Source organism: Triticum dicoccoides, chromosome 7A (assembly GCF_002162155.2).
Source record: "Triticum dicoccoides isolate Atlit2015 ecotype Zavitan chromosome 7A, WEW_v2.0, whole genome shotgun sequence".
Taxonomy (NCBI): Eukaryota; Viridiplantae; Streptophyta; class Magnoliopsida; order Poales; family Poaceae; genus Triticum; species Triticum dicoccoides.
Genome location: NC_041392.1, coordinates 472371857 through 472379079, shown reverse-complemented (window position 1 = coordinate 472379079; position 7223 = coordinate 472371857). Strand labels below are relative to the sequence as shown.

At 42.1% G+C, this 7223-nt stretch overlaps 1 pseudogene; it reads left to right on the top strand.

Moving 5' to 3' along the window:
- Nucleotides 1-431: 431 nt before the first annotated feature.
- LOC119332276 lies at nt 432-6304 on the top strand (annotated as a pseudogene).
- The last annotated feature ends 919 nt before the right edge of the window (nt 6305-7223 follow it).

Genomic DNA, 7223 nt, shown 5'->3' with positions numbered 1-7223 from the left:
TGGAAGAGGGTTTAAGGGTTGAACCTTTAAAAAATTTTGAGAGTTTGAGGGTTAAGGGGTTCTAGTCTACGGTTTTTTTCGACGAAAATTGTAAAAAACAATTATTTTTAGAGATTTGAGAGTTTGAAGGCTCTACTATAATGCTGTTACCCCGCGCTACCCCGCAGATATCGCGAAACACAAACGTGCACGATTCACGTTCGGAATCCCAACGGGCCATGGCGGTAAAACCGCGCCGTAATAATTGGGAACAGATCGATAGCCTTCCCTTCCCACCGCGCGGCAGCCGTCGCAATCCTGATCCTTCTCTGCTTGGGCGTTCCGTTTCCTGATTCTTTTCCAATCCGGTCTCCTGCCTCCCCACGCGTCGTTGGCCAGCGCCTATAAGTACAAGGGCCGCGCCCGGCGTCCGTTCGCACAACCAGCTTTTTTCTCTCTGTTTCTTTCTCTCCGGCCCCAGCCGTCGCCCTCCTCTGCTCTGCGTTGGGGTTTCGCTAGGGTTTCCCTAGCGGCGAGAGGCAAGTTCTTTCGTACGCACGTTTAAGTTCTTGGGTGGAGGAGTTGCAGATTCTCTGCTCTGCGTTGGGGTTTCGCTAGGGTTTCCCTAGCGGCGAGAGGCGAGTTCTTTCGTACGCACGGTGAAGTTCTTGGGTGGAGGAGTTGCAGATTCTCATCTCGAGGAGAGGAGTCGGGCGTGCAAGAGTCGATCTCCCATCCTTCATCGCCGGAGCAGACGGCCGTCAGGTATACTTCTGATCTGTTCTTTTCTAGAGCTATGGTAGTATGCTGTGTATGTTCTTGCTGCTATTCGAGATCAGCGCGTGTGTTTGGTTGTGCTCGTGCTCTGTTTTAGTTTTCGAGCTTGAAAGGGTAATGGTCCGAGATTGTTAAGGATTTCTTATTCGATCTAGTTTCCGCTTAGGCATGTGGCTGTCTGAGCGCTGTAATTGCTCACATTGTGTAAGTCGTTTCAGTAGATGGGTTTTGATGCCATATGTCTTGCGTGTCTGCCATGAAGGGCTTTGATTATTTTTGGATAGTTGTCAGGTAACCAGATCTAAAATTAAGATATACTTTGATTCTTTTATAAATGCCAAGGAGGGCATTGGTTTGGTTTTTTTTTCTGGACTAATTTGCCCCTGTGCATGAGTATCGGGAGTAAATGTTCATGGTTGGCTGGTCCTCCTTCCTTTTTGCTACAGTTGGTTACCCAACGCCTTCAGCCAGCATGCGCAGCTGCATATATTTGCTTTTTGTGCTGCCTCTTTTGTTGGAAACTTACCCAATTTAATGAGGCAGAAGTCGGATGGCGGCGTCTAAGATTGTCATAGTAGGGAGTAACTTAGAGTAGTAACATGCATATGTTACTAGTCTATGTTATTACCTCCATAGTGGGTAGTAACATATGTGTTGTGTCATGCATAACTTTATTTATTATGTTGTAGACCATCTTTTCTTAATATGTGTGATATTACAGTAACTAGCTATGTTACCACATGTCTTCCTTTTTCATTAATTAAATGTCACACCATCTATTTTTCTAGATAATGCCGGTCGTAATGGGAGCATCATAGGTGGTACCATGCATGCCAACTAAGCAATTTTGATGAGGTGACATAGAATTAAATAAAGAAAGAGGGGCTTGAGTATCATATCATGATACCGTATCATATTAAATGATGTGTTATTTTGTGTCATGCATGATAATAAATATAGTCCTATATAATAGGAACATATGGTACCATGCATTACAGATGTAGTATCATGTAGTAGTGTCATATGCATGATATTAGTATATGATACTCCCCATTATGATGTTATCACATATGTTACTCCCACTGTGCGTAGTCTGAAAGAAACCCTGAAAATAGGGAACGTGAAGACTATTTGAAAGTAGGATGCATGGCTTGGAGAACCCCTCAGGTTGGTTAGCTTGATTTGCCATTAATCCAAAGGCGAACCCCTCAGCCTACAAGCAAGCTGGCCAAGATTGAATTGACCATGGATTTAGATGGATCATGGTTGTGAGTCTCCTCAACATGAATTACTTTTAATGCTTTATGAGTAGCGTTGTATTTTATTTTTGGAAGGAAAATAGAATTGCTCCTTCGCAATTTTTTAAAATAATTGCAATGATCATTATTATTTTAATTTTGACACTACTCGTCAGCTCATTGTAAAAAAAATCCTTCCACTTCAGCTTGTTTCATTAACATGCTCGAAATTTTTGGCACATTTAGTTTATCCTTGAAACTACAAAAGGTTTATATAATAGTTCACACTTTTAGTTGGACATAGTTTCAACACTAGGCGTTATGTCTTTGATGTGTAGATATAGTAGTGAGCGCAATTCTGATTAATCCTTCAAATTTGTCATGCCTAGTTCAAAACAAACGAGATCAGAATTAGTAAAGAACTTAAATCTATTGTCGTAAAAAGTTAGTACATATTAATTGTTGTGCTAGGTGAATCTTTATATTCTTGACCATAAAATATCTTCTATTGCTTGAATCAAAACTAAGTGTGCCTTGTATGTAATCCCGTACCTTTGCTTGGTTTAGTTTAGCCATAATTCATACTCCGTCCGTTTCTTGATATAAGGTGTATAGATTTTTGAGAAAAATCCCAGAATATAAGGTGCATTGCGTTGCACCACTCGTTTGGATATATTTCATAGGGATTTGATTACATTTCCTTATATCAGGCAAGCTCCTCTATTTACTCATGTCAATTAGTCAGGAGTTATCTCACCCAAAACTTGTGAAATTTTCCCTCCATGTGCGTTTTTTAATTTTCGTGTCAAAAACTATACACCCTATATTCAGGAATGGAGGGAGTATAATTCATGCCGATTTGTCTCTCTTTCGTTATCATATTGTGCCTTACTCATGTATGGGAGGCTAGGTTTAGTGTAACAGTTGGTGGCGTGGCAACTTAGTTAGTTGAGATATAAACCAAGGGTTGGTTTTTCTTGATTGAAAAAACCAAGGGTTGGTTGATATGGATACCATGAGGTGTCACAAAATTCATCTTTATGTTACTTCTTTAATATAATTTGTACTTTCATGTCATCAAATGTCCTTATTTTTTGCATCGCTAAGTATCAGATAGGTCAAAATGGATGACTAAAAAGACATTAGATAGAGATCATTCCTCAAATGTGTGCAAGTCATGGTTAATAGATTAGAGATCATTTCTCAAATGTGTGTACCTAAGTTGTCAAACTGCTCTTTTTTGTGAATCACTAAATCCTAGTGTGAAAAAGTGCAACTTTTGTGGGCCCTATTGTTACAAAGATTTACACTTTGATATACATGGTGCCAAATGTGTTTGATGTGATATCGATCTCATATAATAGAGCCTCCTTCTCCACTTTAACTATGTTGCCATTAGGTTGGCACTATTATAACAGTGTTCTTTTATTGTAAAAGTTAGTGTTGTCTTTTGTTCTTTTATTGTATAAGTTTCTTCTGTGTTTAGAAAATATATTTTACACATTTTATAAATTTTTTTAGGGATTTTTCAAAGAAAATGGGGAGTCGAAGACAACATGGTGTTAACCACTTTGGTCCAATCTTGATAAAGCCATCCATAAGGAAGGCACCAGGCAAACTCAAGAAAAAGTGTCTTGAACAATTGAAAAGAACTCAACAGTTGTTTAGGAGAGGTGATGATAATCTTGCGAAAAGACCTCAACAAAATAAGGTTGCAACAAGACACACACTCCGTTTTCCTTTCAATGAGCCTAGCCATTCTAAGCCAGTGTCTCGACCAAATGTCTCGTCACGTTCTTCATGGCCAAACAAAGGTATGGCTTCTCCACGGGAAGATGTTGAGAAGTCCAAACCCTCTTTCTCTAGGACTCTCACCCAGAAGGCTAGTCCATCTTGCGCAATGCATAATTGTGGCATTGATTCTCTGCCAAAGAATACTATCAAGTTTAGACCCTGTGGTAATATCTTGAGGCCAAACAATGGTATGGGTTCATCGGCGAGGAATGTGGAGTCTTACTCAAGGTTAAATAACGTTGAAGCTCCTCGTTCAAAGAATACCAAGATGTCGGGATCCTCTTACTCAAGACCCAATGATGAGATGGCTCCTCAGTCAATGAAAGCTAGGCCCTTCTCCTCTGGGTCGAATTGTGGGTCCGGTCCTTTGGCGAGGAAGGATGATTCAAATTTCACATTTGATATTTCAAAGAAATCGTACCCCTCTTCATTGGTTTGCAACTCACGGAAAGAAGACCATCCGATTGTGATGGAAGCTTCAAATTCCAACTTAGCTTTGAAGGGTAAACAAGTCATGGAAGATATCTTGCCCAACTTGGGGATCAATTGTGATTCCTTATTACCTAGTAAGAACCTTTCAAGTCACCAAACGGTTGAGGCATCATGCATGGTCAATTCAATCGACGGTTACATTCAACTTGACAGTAGAAAGTGCAAGTCTAGCCTTTCGAAGGATGGAAGAACCGATGTGTACAAATCTAAGAGTAAGAGGATGGAGTCGTTGTTGGAAGAGAAGTTTGAGGCATGTGGGGTCGCTAGATTGACAGAATCAATGGGTATCTCCATTAAACTTGACAATAAGAGCACTAGCCTCGGGAAGGATGAAAGGTCCGTTGATGACAAGTTTAATAAGAGGAAGAGGACTGAGAATTGTAGTCGAATAAACAAAATTAGATATGTATTTGATGATGAAGACGATGATGACGGTGATCAGAATCTCACGGGTGCTAAAAGTGGTGCCGTTGGATTGAAAACACAGAAGGATTGTCATCAAGAAGTGTCTAATCTTTATGGTTCAGAACCTTCGAAGCCACATTACTATTGTTCCCTGCCCATCGATGAACCTATTTGGAGGTAGAACATACGCCCCTTTTTTCTCCATTTTCACATGTTGCAAATGCTCGTCCCTATATGCTGATATTTTTGTTGTTTTATTATTCAACAGGGGAATCATTAAGATAGGCAGCGGAAAATTTGTTTCATTGGCTGCGCATTTGTCAACCAAATACTGTGAGAAGGTGTGGAAATTGTCAAGATCACTTGAGCCAGTGGTTGAAGTAACAAAGCTTTCTAGACTGGAGGCTTGGCCTAAGAGCTTTGAGGCATCAAGGCCCACTGATGACAACATTGCGTTGTATTTATTGCCCATGGAGATGAGGTGTCTTTATTGCCCATTGCTATTTATTGCCTACCATCTTCCGCACCATTTGGATTCTAATCATTTTTGTTTCTATCCCTAGGCAAGATGCAGACATGGATCAACTTGTTAAAGAAGTAATGGAGAATGATATGGTTCTACGAGCTATTGTTGGTGAAGCTTGGTGCTGATATTCCCATCTATTCTACTGCCTGAGCAACACCAAAGTATGAATTCTTCTCTTTCTGGAAACATGCTAGTAACAGAATATGATTCGTGTTCCTGATTTCTAGTCGCAACCCTACCCATACGCAGCTGTACTAATAATCTCTAATAGAAATAATTCAATTATCCAGAATCACTCTCTAAGCTATTCCCTACTGTGTATATTTGGCTCAGTGCATGTTTGTCCTTGTTTGGTTGCAGCTTTCCAAGGAAAACCCTACCTGTGGGCGGTATTTAAGCGCAGAATAGTGGAAGAGGAACAACATGGCAAAGGACGTTGTGCACAGGAGAAGGGAAAACAGCTGGCTTCACTTTTCAGTGTGGGAGAAGGATTAAACATTGATGCTGGACTAGAAGCTTCTGAGGAACCGGAGATGCAAGGCATGGAGCCGGAACAAAATCCCAAGTTGGCTCGACCGAACGCGCCGAGTCCGACAACTAAAGCTCCTACCACGGCTGCAGCTACAATGTCTGCAAACCACTGTCAAGACCACTCAAACATGGCTGCTCCTACAGGAGCTTTGTTTGGTTTTGTGGTTCGGCGAACCCCGAGACTTGAGCAACTCATCCAAGAGATGCAACGCGAAGGTGCTGTGATGGTTGCAATGCAAGGGCAGATGATAGGGCCAGGCCTCTGGATCCTTGCTCTTTGAAGCTGACTTGGACCTGAGCCGCTTTGTGTGTACCATCGTCTGTGCTTGTTTGAAGGCTTTTCCATTCTGGTATTCTAGTTGAGTAGAGGTTTAGTTTGGTGTTTGCTAAAATGCATCTAAAAATTATCATGTCAGCGCATGTATTCTCAGATGCATTTTGTTCTTCATTATAGTTCTGCTTGCATCTCCAGCCTAGTTGTTTTCTGCTTGTAGCATCGATTCTGTTATTTCGCTTCCGCCATCCCAGGCCATTCAAAATATTATGCTCCATTTCTGGTTGAGTTGTAATCCGTACCCTGGTAGCAGAAGATAAAAACGCACCAGCGATTGAGCATTGGCACTGCTGCGTTTTGCTCCATGCTGCCCATCCCACTTTGTATTGCCTTATTTTTGGGAGAGCAGCACATTACTCGTTGGAAGCCGCATCCAGTTTGCTGGAGGAAATTTCCTGGTCCGGCATCAGCTCCGCTCGTCTCTTCATCCTTCTCTTTTTTTTTCAATCTTGCAAGAGAGCTGCCAAAACCATTGATTAGAAAAAGATATTTCAAAAAAGTTTATGGTTGTTTGGCTACCAAGGATCAGATGAGAGGTTACATAAAACAAGTTTTTAGAGGATTTTTATTTTAGGAAAACTAGTTTAGGCCAACTCTAACTTGTCCCTTGGCGTTAGAGTATAATTTCGGTTTTACTCCTAACTGGCAGCCGATCCTCTAAACCGGATAGAGTAAAATTTTACTCTGGCTTTTATTCGGTGTCTCTTGGCCGCCCACCGCTGGAGGAAAAAATATTCCCTCCTCCCATTGTCTCACCCACTCTCGCGCGGCATCTATGCGGACGCCATCCATACTGCCCACCGCGGACGCTTTGTAGGCCCCGTCGCTGTCCCTGCCCACCTGGATTTGAGCCTCTCGTGCCACGGTCGGTACAGAATTGATAAATCTACGCATGCGTTGCCGTTGTCGGATTTGACGCGTTCATGGATTGGCCGGCTGCCGAAACGCACAGCCCCGGCAATGCCTCTGCACCGCATGCAGGTATGGCCTCTTCCTCTAGCGGCTCGGATCTCATTTGTCGTCAGTTCGTCGGTAAAGACACACTCAACCATCGTTCTGGCTCGGCATTGACCCCAGCAACTCGTCGGCACCCCGTTGCTTGTCATAAAGTGTGACGCCTGTCTGCAGTAGGTGGTGCGCCGAGTAT